This window comes from Agelaius phoeniceus, chromosome 17 (assembly GCF_051311805.1).
Source record: "Agelaius phoeniceus isolate bAgePho1 chromosome 17, bAgePho1.hap1, whole genome shotgun sequence".
Taxonomy (NCBI): domain Eukaryota; kingdom Metazoa; phylum Chordata; class Aves; order Passeriformes; family Icteridae; genus Agelaius; species Agelaius phoeniceus.
In genome coordinates, this window is record NC_135281.1 from 16240133 (window position 1) to 16253018 (window position 12886).

Here is a 12886-nt window from a genome sequence, read left to right on the forward strand (position 1 = left end):
ATAGACATTTCACTATAACATAATGTTGAAGGTTACATGGTTGTTTTAAATGATTTAAAATAGAAATGTCATTTCTGGTTTAGTATCTACTTGTAGTGAGAGATAACTCACAACATAATTAAATAGAAAACCAAAAATTACTACAATTTGTCTAAGAAACATGATAAATATAGGAACTTGGACAAGGAAGAAAAAAATCAGTAATCTGCATAGACTGTTTTCCTACTCTTACACCCAAGTAACTGGTGGTAGTTTGCTCAGGCCTGAAGCTGCAGAGTTGCTGCACATGCATTTTCCTTTCGCTAAGAATATCATTACAAGCTGAGCAGGCAGGTCATGCCTAGAACAACTCTGCAACTGTTTAGCTAAGAAATTACAGAAGCTGCTTCCCAATACAGATGGATTTACAGTACAAATTCTTAACAGTAAAACTAATTTCCCAGCTACAGGAAGTATTTGCAAAAGAAGCAATTTCTTTCATTATTAACTCCTCAGTGAGTTAATGAAAGAAATCACCAGTTTTGAAAGTACCAGGTGTTCTATTTCTTCATTGAAGCTGAACCTGTAACTTCTAATGGGCTAAAAAGTTTTTCCAAAAGGAAGGCTATTTTGGGGGTTTTGGGAGTTTTCCTGAAGTTAATTATTTCAAAACACAGCTCTGAAACACAGGTTTCAAAAGTTGAAACCTTTATGCGTTTTTACTACTAAAAGCAAAAAAAACTACCAACCAACCAACCAACCAAAAACACAGGCATCTTTGTAAACTTACTTTCTGAGATAAGAGGCGACAACACTATTTCTGGCTTATGAACCACTAATGCTGGCTAAAAAGACTTCTCTGCTAGTGATACCACACAATATTATCTACCTAAATGAAGTATTTTTTAAAGAAAAGAATTAGAGTGAAATTCTGTTACTTGCATGATTAATAAAATTAAAATAAATCTAAAAGCTAGCCTAATTTGACTGAATAGCTCAGTTACTACATAAAACTGGGCAAATGCAAGAAATTCTATTAAATTTTAGATCAGTATAAATTACCCAAAACAAAGTCTTCAAAGCAAGGCACTGTTTAATTCCATCGATTGCAGCAATAATGAACCACTCCATCATGATGCTCCTAATCCCACCAGTGGAGTGGAACCGAAGGCAGCAATATTTGGAGCAAAAGTTCCAAACTTTCATGATTATTTGCAACATCTTTGCATGTATAATCTTAAATTTTCCTACATTCTTCTCAATTCAAGAAAACAGAAAATAACAAAGATATTCTTGCTCATCAGTAACTCTGGTGAAAAAAAACCACCAGTCCTTATTATTAAGGTGTTCATGCCTACACCCTATGCTATGTACCATACACTTTTCATATGTCTATTAACTTCTCAGTGAAAAGCATAAATGAGTTGTTAAAAAGGTACTGGGTTTTGCACATGGCAGATAAAATAGTTCCAGTAATTACTAATCCATCTATTGCAAAAGCGTATGGTACAGCCTTCCAAACAAAACCATAGATTTTAAAGAAAACGTGAGTGTTTATGAGTAGCAGTGTCCAACCTGCCACGGCTTCAGTATTTTGACAGGGTAAAATCCATTGTCTTCTAAAGTTCCACCCTGGAATAACAAGAAAACGATGCACATGCCAACAATACAGTATGTTTGCAATGGGGAAAGTTCCTTCAGCCATTTCCTACAGCGCATTCAAGCCAAAATGACACTGAAATTACTAAGCACAGTAAGCAGAAAGTTTTCAGTTTGATGCAACTATTTCTTCCCTCATCGTACTCAACTCACCCCCACAGAATTTAGAAAGCTACTAACTTAATATCCCTTAGATTGCTTTCTGCTACCTTGTCTTTCAATGCACTCATTTCCTTGTCCAGCTCAAGCATGATTCCCTTGTGCCACCGCTCTCAGTAGCTGGTAGATGAAAGATCTATCCAGCAAACAGGACATGGCAAGTGAGAAGGTTTTGTCCTAGCAGGGGCCCAAAAATACCAACAATTACATGCTTCAGATTTAGTTTTTCTATCTGCTTCACTGAAACAGTTGACTACCCTCCGAAATGCACAACTATACAATACTAATTTAAAACATATCCTAAATATTTTCTTAAATAATGGTTTTTTTGCATGAAAACATTTTAAATATTTCATTGATCCTACGAAACCACCAAGTTTTCCTATATTAAGTATGTATACTTCTGGTATTTTGCATCCTTGGAAGCTCTTCTGTCTGAGCTGATTTCTTCTTTGAGAAATTGACTAAGCAGAATTTAGCATTACTCAAAATAAGCCAGTTACAAAGAATTAAACCAAACAAGTTCATTTCGATGAATCATGAGCATGCCCTGGAATTTTATACAATGGTAAAATATTAAATAGAATCCTCCCTCCTAAAAAACAAGATATAAGTCACACATTTTTGCAAGATGCAGATTGCAATATTGAAATTTTGATAATAAATAAAACTAGAGGATATTCCATTCTGCAACTGTGTATACTTAGTTCAAATTTGTTATTTCAACATTTTATCTCCCTCAAATACACATTAAAAAGTATCAAAAGTATTGAAACTTCTGATTCAAAATATTCTTGATATTATGCAGAGATTCTTTTGCTCTAAGACTGACCACAGAAACAACTGATGTATCCACTTACATAGACAGGAATCCACAAGAATATAAGCAGCAATTTCACTTTCTGGCAGTGGTGCAGTAAGGTTTTTGGTTTGGGTTGGGTTATTTTCTTCTTTCTTCCCTCCTTTTCTTTTTTTTAAGTACATGCTTCTTTTTTTTAAGTACATGCTTCTCATATACTAAACTGTAGTTTTAAAAATGTTCAGGTATATATAGTCCAAATATGAGATCAGTCACTTACTAGTCCTTAGCAAACATTCAAGCACTGCATATTTTTCAGAGGACGTTCAGAATCAGAATTCATTTTAAGTCACATCCTGGAAAACAAAAATAACATATGATATGTAACTTCATGTAACTGTCATCTCTGCTATACATTGAACAGTAGACCATTCAACTCTTGTCCCTACGCTAAACCCACATGCTCCTCTTCTAAATACAGAGGCATTAGCCAACAGCTTAACATCTTAAATTTTAAAAATATTTTATTTTAACACTGTGGTCTGTTCCACTTCACATGAATTAGTTTATGTTATTAGGGTGCTTATATCAAAGCACAGCCATGCACTAAGCGCTTGGCATTTGGGGCTGCGCACTCAGCTTCCCCATCAGGTCTCACATCAGTACAACTTTCAACACGTGAGCATACAATTTCCTGTCTAAAGCCTGCTCAACCAAAACCCAAGCGTGCTCAAACAAAAATATCATTCAGCATGTTTTGATCTCAGTGGGCTCAACATACTGACCTTTGACTAATTCACCCACTCTCAGGATGAGCTACAAAGATAACCAACTCACACCGTGTAGAACCTTAGCATCCAGCACATCCTGGCTACCAAATCAAAGTTTACATACGGTAGGTTTTTGATCAAATTTGTAAAAGACATAAAGAAAGATCATTACATTACAGTCCAGATGAGATGGCTAAGTGACAAGTCTTATTGTTACCTGTGGCACAGACAACAACAATATGACAGACACCAAAAGACAGAACACACTACAATGTGTGCAGGTTAAAAATATACCTATATATAATGTGCCAGATATGGTGAACACAATAGTTACTTTTTAGAATAAGACGTAAAAAGGGTAGCACTTGCTTAACCTTCCTTAAATGTTTCAGAGATAATTACTGTGCCTTTTTAAAAAAAGAACCCAAATACAATACACTTTAAATTAGAATGCATAAGACCAACATACTTTTAAACCTCTGAGGAAGGAGCAAATGCAGCAGATAAAAATGCCACTGAACCTTTACTACAGCTTTGTGAATCTGAAAGTGCAATGAAACAAACACTCATTTACACTGAGTAAATAAAAAGGTTTTCATGTAACTAGTTTATACTAAAAAGTCTTTCATTACCTTTTAAGATGAAAAGCACCTATACCTATATTATGAAGCAAACAGGAAATTATATTTGTTGTACTGATACATCACTTATCCAGTGGAGTGCTTATCCAGCACTTCCCCCACCAGTACAGTAACTAATAAAATACTATTCCAAAACACATTTGATCACTCTCCACTCTTTTTCCCTCTCACATTCCAAAATGGGATTTACTAGGTAGTAAATGATTCAGAGACTTCACTGAATCGGGACTTTCAGTTAAAAAAAAGTGCCATCTCTAATGCTAGTGAAACGCACCTTGTTGCAATATGTTAAATATTCTTAATTTCATGCACATTCATTTTATATTATACATTCTATCTTAGGGAGACTGATTTTTCAGACCTTGCCAGGTTTCATTTACCAATTCCCCTGCAGTGCTTATATTTAGTAAACACCATGCACTCTTGGGCTACTTCTCAGACATGACAATTAACTTGAACCTTTTTCACTTTGCATGTATTAATACGGCAGGACACTTCTAGTTAAGAGACGGTCAGAGGTGGAAGATGCTTGGAGTTCATTTCCTGTTCCTCTGATAAATAATGCATGTGGATCTATTTTTGGAATGTCATTACTTGTTAATTTGTTTCCTACGCATCCCAGTTTGCGAGTTAGAGCAACAGAAAAACGACCATGTTAACAGCAAACAAAACACATGACAGAAAAGCAGGTCCCTTGTAATACTGAAATTAAAATACATAAAATTAAAAGTATTTATTTAAAATTAGTTATTCCTAATACTCCTAGTTGTTTTAACAGTGCAGGTGAACACACCTGCCTTTAATCTCCAGGACAGCATAAATTCATCTTTAAAACTCAACTGCACATTTACATTTCTCACTAAAACCGCACACTCCTTTGGTGATATTTTTATGTCAACCATCTTCTGCCATATTTTGCCATAGATTTCCAGTATATACAAATACCAGCAGCTAAATCTTCCATTCATTCAAGTAGAATAATTTAAAAATAATTTGTGACCTAAATTTCATTTTGTATAGCCTATGCCAATTTGCCTGAGAAAGGAATCAAAGGAGGAATGGTCATTAGAGTTTCATGCGAGAAAAGAACCCAGAAAAGTATACACATCTGTGACATCTCAATATGAACAGAGACAATAGAGGCCTTTTACAGCTATACTGGAGAGTGTGGGGGATGAAGGCTTGCAAGTCTTTTTTGTTTGTAACACGAAGATGTGAATAATTTTGTAAAATGCAGTCAGGAAACCTCATGTGGTATAACTAAATTAGTCTCTTTCTTGTTGGATCTCTCCGCTGATTTCAATTTTTAGATGAATCAGGCAGGAGTCATGAAACAAACTCAGACACAGAAACAGGAAAAGAAAACATGAATAGACTTTCCCTCATTACACAGACATACACTGCACGAGACATATATTCTAACACTTCTAGCACATTACAATGTGGTATTCATTTCTTCATTTCTTCACATCACATTTCTTCATTTCTTCACATCACATCATTTGTAGCTCCAGTTCAAGCTATTAAAGCCAGGTATCTCATCAAACAGTTTTAACAGGAAAAGAAAAAGGAAGGCAGCAAATGAATCAGTTACTGCTTGTGCACACAAATCAAAGGAATTGTGAAAGATGGTATAATTGTCATTTGAGGTTAGTTGTGTTTAACAAAACAACATGCAGCTTAGAAGTAGTATGGAATATTAATCTACACATCTCTAGATATATGTGAGGACATCACCACACATCCCCTCAAGACAGAAAAGTGATTACACGGGTCCTCTTATGACTGTATCGCAATAACAACAGAGAGAGAGAGAGGGAGAGGGAGAGAGAGACAGGGAGAAATTATGCTGCCTCTCAAGTGAATCCTGGATAATAGCTGTTACACCTACATAGCCTTTGGAACAGAGAACAAAAACATCAAAAAATACCTACATGGCTCTACGGCTCTATGAGAAAGTTAAAGGGGATGCCACGGGGAAAAGGTTAGCATTTAAGAAGTGGAAAGCTTGTTTACATGGGAAGAACTGAAAATGAATTGAAACAGGAAGTACAGGACTAAAAAAAGAGAAGACTGCACCTTGCACTTAACTACAGGTGATTATAAAAAGATGCTTAAGTAGCACATCATTAACAGGAAGCCAGCAAGGGAGACAGTGGACATAAGGCATAAACTGGATACTCAGTGAGAATAAAGCTGTAGCTGTGAAAATTTCTTCATGTTGGCCTTCACCTCTGTTAATCCAAAACAACACAGAAAATGCACTGAATCCATTCTGCCTCTTAGGAGCGTTTGAGATTAACAAAGGTTTAAAACCCTGCTGGTTCCTAGCGGGAGCAAAGAAATCCCATCTTTAACCTTGAATTTTTAACAAAGTGGTCCAGCAAACTCTGAATTCCAGACTGGCTTCAGACACTAATTTATCTTTTGACTTTGGCAATTTGGATATTAGTTAAAGAAGAAAGAAAATTATTTCCTAATATAAATAAAGAAGAATGAAAATGATTTCTTATGTCATTTGAAGTGTCTTCCAGGTTGAAAGGTTTAGTATGAATACTAGTAAATATAAGTATGACATTTTTATTAAACATATTAGTAAGGAGAAAAAAATGTATCTTTCACCATTGATCAGTAGTTAAAATTATGATGATCATAATCATATTCATCCATTCCAGTTTTAAGGTCCCTTCAGTCTTGAGTTACTTGGCAGCCAACATTTGCGATCTGTTCACCTCAACACTGAGTTACTGAAGTAACAGGAAACTGTAAGTCTAAAAGACCAGCAAGCTATGTGGACTGACAGAAAATCTGAAAAATATGAAAATAATAATTTCTTCCAGACATTTTTCTCTTCAAGAGAACTATTAGACAAGAATAATTACATTCAGTGCTTTTAACATTCCAAAACAATCTCATAATTCTTTATGACATCTAAAGCAAGGAGGACAAGTTTTTTTATTATTCAGCCAATGAACATGAACTGTTTAACCACAATACCAAAATGGCTCCCAGAAAAATTGGTCATCCCTGGAAGGAAAATGTATCTTCTCTCTGACATGCATTTTCATTTACCTAAAGAAAAGCTTTAGCATTTATTCTACTAAGGAACTGCATTTTAACTATATTTAATTTTATGATTTCTAGGAAATGTATGCTTCCAAGAGTATATTGCATATTTAATATAATCCCATATTATATTAGTATTCCCATGTACTGAAAGTCTGAAGCCCACTAAAACATTTAAGAGTTAAAAAGTATTTTTGATCTTTAAACATTACTCTTACATTTTTACATTATAGTGCTAGTTTACAAAATGCTTATATATTGTGACTAAATTTGAGAAATGAAAATCATTATGGGTGTATTCTTCTCATAGGAAGAGTATTGACACACCACTGTGCTAACCCTAACCCTAACTCTAACATCTCTAGAACAAAACGGTAAAAGCAACAAGACAGGCTGAACATGTGTACACATGTTAAGCTCTGAAAGCTGCTTAAAAATGCAAGATTGAGTAAAGTTCATGTGAACCTTTGTATACATGCAGAGTTTTAAAAGCTGCTTGAAAATGTAAGAATGAGTAAAGTTCATGTTAGCCTTGATAAATATCAGCTGTCAGGCACTGCCAACCAATATGCAGTATGTTTTCCACAAGCTAGAGCCCAGTAAAATGCAATTTTTACTTTACTGGCTGAATATAATGCATTATACAAGGCAACATTTACCCAAGGTCAAAAGTTTACTGTTTTCAACTTTTAACTTCCAAAGTAGGATATTTTTACACAAATATCATGACACTGAAATTAATGGAAGCATTCCTAAAAATCTTTCATGAAGTTACATATAATCCTCTAATATACACTTTCTACCAGAATGGACATAGTCAACTTCAAAGCAAGTCAAATGCAACCTGAAAGAAAAAAAATGTTGTTGTTATATCCACTTTCAATTCTGTTTTTTTTCAGGACAGAGAAAACTTAGCACTAGAAAAAAAATTAGATAAACATCACTTATTTTCCAATTCTCTATCACGTCACAGCTCTGAGGTTTATTAAAGAATGTCTTCAGTTGTCTGGCATAGTGCTAGAAATGAAAATATATTTTAGTAGTATTATCCATAATGAAAAATACTTGCCCTGTTTTTTCACAGCATCATCAACAAAAGACTGCTATAGCATATGGAGCCAACAAGATAGAAGACATACTGCTTTTGCTAGCATATAATTTTTGCTCTGAATTTATTTATATTTGTCAGAACTGTAATTTCTCTGGACATTCCCTATTTGTACCTTGAGAACAAAAACTGCCTACTTTAAGGGCGAGAGCCTTAGTACTGCAAGTACCATTGGCCCGTGCTTTTCATTTACTTATCTTGAAGAAAACCATGCCTTTCCAGCTGCCATCTGATTGGAGAGAGCGAAAAATGGGCATTGTGCTATGACATAGCATGAGGAATTTTTGATACCACAAACTGTAAAGTTGAGTCCTTCTCTCGTCTAAGCCTTCAGCAGACTATTGTAAGCACAACTACATACCACAAACGAACGGATGCAACAGTTATGGACCACTTCATCCAATTCTTTTTTCTTTTCTTGTATCAGTTCAGTAATACTGTCTCTCTGCTATTTATAGTTCATTTACTGCTTTGATAAATTACCTGATACATTATATTGATTATCACAAGCACTATATATATATATATATGTGTGTGTGTATATATATATATATATATACACACACACACTCTCAAGAAACATCAAAAGGAAAGTTTAGAGGAATCACTTTAAAACTGTGCTGGAAACAAAGCACACTCTTCTAAAAAGACAGCAGAGTAAATATCCTGGTCTGGTACTTCAGCAGAAATCAGTAGGCAAAGCTACTGTTTACTGTCCCTATGGCCTGAGAGATCAAAAAAACTGAGCCTGTAACAGAAGCTAGGAACAACCTGATTATCAGGGCACATCAACCCACCCTAGCCCACACACATTTACATAGATAATGCAACCTACAGAGTTATAAATGCATAAAGTCTTTTCAGCTATAGCAGCCAACCCTCATTTTTATCACATTTTTCAACGAAGTGAAGGTGGAACACAACTTGCAGCAGGAGGTCTGCTTCACCAAGATCACACCACTTTTCTATCAGAACTTTTCCTTCTACAAACTGGTTTGTACATTAAAGGAAAAAAAAAATTTCTCAGATCGTGATTCCTGAAAAACAAGACTGTGTATATGGGAATTCATATGTCTACAGCTTAAAATTTTCTGTGTCTATTCATGTTGCATCCTGATGATATCACAGGAGAACTCAGAAAAATTATTATATTGACAGAGGAGGTACAAAACTGAATAGATCTTTTTTTTTTTTAATGTCTTTCAGCAAGTTGTTGCTATAAACATGCTCTTTAAAAAAGCATTTAAAATCCAGAAACCCAAGCCATTACTGCTGCAGAAGACCAAGTGTGCACTCATCACTGAAAAGCTGCAACAAGGATGTGGACAGGACAGTTTTGAGACAAACCTATTGAAGAAGAAGCCAAGAAAAAGCCACTTATTGCATCCCACAATTAACCATCACACTGCAGGTAGTAAGTAAGTTTCACTACCAACTGAAATGGATATAAAAGCAGAAAAGACAGACACAATGGCAATGTTTTAAAACCAAACAAAAATCTGAGGTTCAACTACTACATGTCTACTCTTTTCCAGCATCATTTATGCCATGACAGTGAGGATCTGATCTAGGGGAAACTGCCAAGCTTTAATAAACCAACAGACGTTTGAAGCACACGATAGTAGTTCTGATGAGTTTCGGAACATATAATAGTTTTCCAAACTGAGAAGCTGTGCTCTAGTATCTCCTCTAAATCACCTTTCCATTCTTTTGTTTAGAAGAAAGCAGAAAGAAAACTGCTTTCTAGATAGAAAGCTGCTTACTCTAGACAGGGAAAAAATAGATGAAAACACCATGGCAGGAACTTCTCTTTACATTTCTCATTCATAGTGTGGAAACCTTGGTGGGGGAGAAAATTCTAATAGAGCAGCTCCAAAGCAGCTGGCAAGACCCTATTTTGGAATATGAGGAGATAAAACCAACATGAAGATCTTCTCTGAATAAACACATAGAATAAAGCAGTAGAGAACGCCAACACATATTTTCAGTTTGCGACTGCTCATTTAATGCTTTTTGGTTACAAAATGTCTTCACAGCATCCGTGACACCCTTCTTTTCAGCCATATTCATTACATGAAATGGTTACACTAGTGATTTTTCATTATCAGCAGTTAGCTCTCAATAATGACCTTCAAAAACACTCTCCCCAGCGGGGTCCTTTGAAGTTATAGGATTTATATGGCTAACGAAATTTGTGCTTCTGTAGCTTCAGTATCAGCGTTACTTTTTTTGCCAGTTTCCCACCCTTCTGCTGGCATCTGCAGCAACAATTTTAGAGTTTGCGGATTTTTACCACTAAAAGGCATGTACACATAATGTTATCACAATGCAACCATGCAAGTGTTCAAGAGAAGTCAGAACACATTAAATTATGCTTCAGAAATAGAATTCAGAATTGATTCCTAATTTGTGACAGTTGTTATTCACTCTCCTTTAGAAGAGCATTTATTCCATTTTACTGTGATAGGCAACACGATGTGCAGCTCCACTGCAGCTCCACTGTGAAGGCAGGAGAACTGCCATGAAACAGACAATGAGAATCAGACAGGACGTGCACAGGCACAGGAAGGAGAGAACATCGAATTACAGGGAGTGGGGAAAAAGAAACTGTGTAATAGCTGCTGCTTAGGTGCACTAGCTGGAATAAACAGGGAGGCCACAAACGACAATGTCAGGGCATGTTTCTTTTGCAATTGCAAGGAGAATTGCACACATGAGGGTGCAGACGATCTGCTATTAATCATTTAATATTCATCGTTCCCTCGAGGTTGCTGGCAATGCTTCTGGAGACTCCCTCAATTCCCAGAAAAAGCTGCATTAAGAACAAAGCAGCACTACAAGAACAGCCCACACGGAACCACCACAATTCTGTCCTACTCTACTAACACTGCTGTAAAGTAAACACTTCTTAACCACTAAACTGCTTACAGAACTCAATTTTTAAAGAGTCCAAATCACAGCAGTTGTGGGTACCTCCCCAGCCTAATCTCTAATAAGGAAAATGAACACGCTATATAAATCTGATGAAACTATTTGCAAGAACAAGACAAGAGAGATGTGGAAACAACAGACTGAAGCAGTCAGGCATCAGGTTTCTTTGTTGAGAAAGAGTTTCGAATGTTATCTCTAGGTAAGGTGCCAAGTGACTCCTTGATTAAGTGGCACTTAACATTCAGTATATTTAATGTTCCAGCAAGAACAGGCGGCCATACCTGCGCCTATGAGCTAGTGAGGGAGGAAATGGAAACTGATGCAGTAATCAAATCAGCGATTCTTTTGTCAGTGACAAGACACACATTTAAGGGGAAAGAAATGTGAAATCACTAAATGTCGTGTTCATACCTCATCGAAAATGTAATGCTGCTATAACTTGTCTGATTTGGCAAAGCTACAAAGGGGAAGGTGAATTTTCTCGGCCACAGATATTTCAGGTTTGTGATAAAATCTGCAGAGTATGAAAATGACACACACGTTAATTAGGTCCAGAATTTGCTGCAGTCACACCCTAAATAAAAATTCCTAGCATTGGCTACTCTAGGCCTCCGACACTTCGCAATTTGGCAGTGAAGTTCAGCTGACACTTCTTGTCTCTCAGACTGAGGTGTTGGAGGCTTTCTTGTTTAAGGGAGATGCAGAATAGAAAAGGAGCTAAATAAATATGTATTCAATTCACAGACATATGAACTAAGTTGTAATATTGAGATATTCCAACGTAGGATTTCAGTAAGGAGACACCACTTCAATCTTTTAAAAAATTCAATAGTGTTTATTAAGCTCGCTGAAACCATCGTACCGGGTGACTCATCCTCCCTTTCCCACTTTCTAATTAGCCCCGATGGCCAGCATCAGTTTGTAGGTTGCTTGTAGTTGGGTTGTTTTTTCTTCAACCGTACAGAAACATGTTGGAAAATTAAAAAGACCCCAAACTGATTCCTACAAAACCCCAAACTGATTCCTACTTGCGTAGCGATGGGACTTTCAGAAGATAGCTGGTAGTAGCCTTTAAGGCAAATTCCAGCTTTGCCATTAGCGGCACACAAGCAAACCACTCGCTTGTTCTTGTCCTCCCCCTCCCCTCAGGGAGACTGCATGCAGCACAGCATGATCACAGAGAAAAAAAAAACACAGGAAAAAGGGGGAAGCGGGGCGGGGGGGGAAGAAGCCCTCAGCTCTTGGCAAGGGGAAGGCGTTCCACAAGAACTGCTACAGGGTCAAAAGTTTACTGTGGTTTCAATTTCACCTTTTTGCAACCAATGAGCGTGCGGCGGCTCCAGACAGAACCGCGGGCGGCAGCGGCCCTTAACTCCTTGCGGCCCGGCCCGCCCCCGTCAGGGAGCGGACAGTTAGGGAGAAGGGCCTCTCCTCCCTTTCCCCTCCCTTCGAACGAGCAGCAGAAGGCCGAGCGGCAGAACGCCCAGCAGCCTCCTCCGGACTGAGAATTGCTTTCAGCATGGAAATAAAAGGAAAGGGGAGTCGTCCGAAGCAGTATAGTAGCGAGGCAGAAGTTGAGACTTGCGGAAGTAGGGTCCCTTTCTCCCGCTTTAGCTGAAAATCATGAGAGTAAGCAAAGGGCTAGACACTAGGCATTATCTAAGTATCACAGCCCCGGAGGTGTTACAGCTACGAGCCGCCTGTTTGTGCCAGCAAACAGGAACGACCTTGAGAAAGGGGAGGGAGAGCACCAACACAAAACTGTCAGAAAATA

At 37.1% G+C, this 12886-nt stretch overlaps 1 protein-coding gene across 10 annotated transcripts in view; it reads right to left on the reverse strand.

Moving 5' to 3' along the window:
* Positions 1 to 12886, reverse strand: part of NCOA3 (nuclear receptor coactivator 3) — a 56642-nt gene that overhangs the window by 27751 nt on the left and 16005 nt on the right. For 5 of the 10 annotated variants that reach the window (XM_054644195.2, XM_077187450.1, XM_077187451.1 and 2 more), the window contains exon 3: positions 2877 to 2952. The gene's annotated coding sequence lies outside the window, so the exon portion shown is untranslated. Of the gene's footprint in view, positions 1 to 2657; positions 2953 to 5446; positions 6568 to 6629; positions 6816 to 12886 lie in introns of those variants that run through there. The other 5 variants (XM_077187448.1, XM_077187447.1, XM_077187449.1 and 2 more) reach the window with 5 other exon arrangements.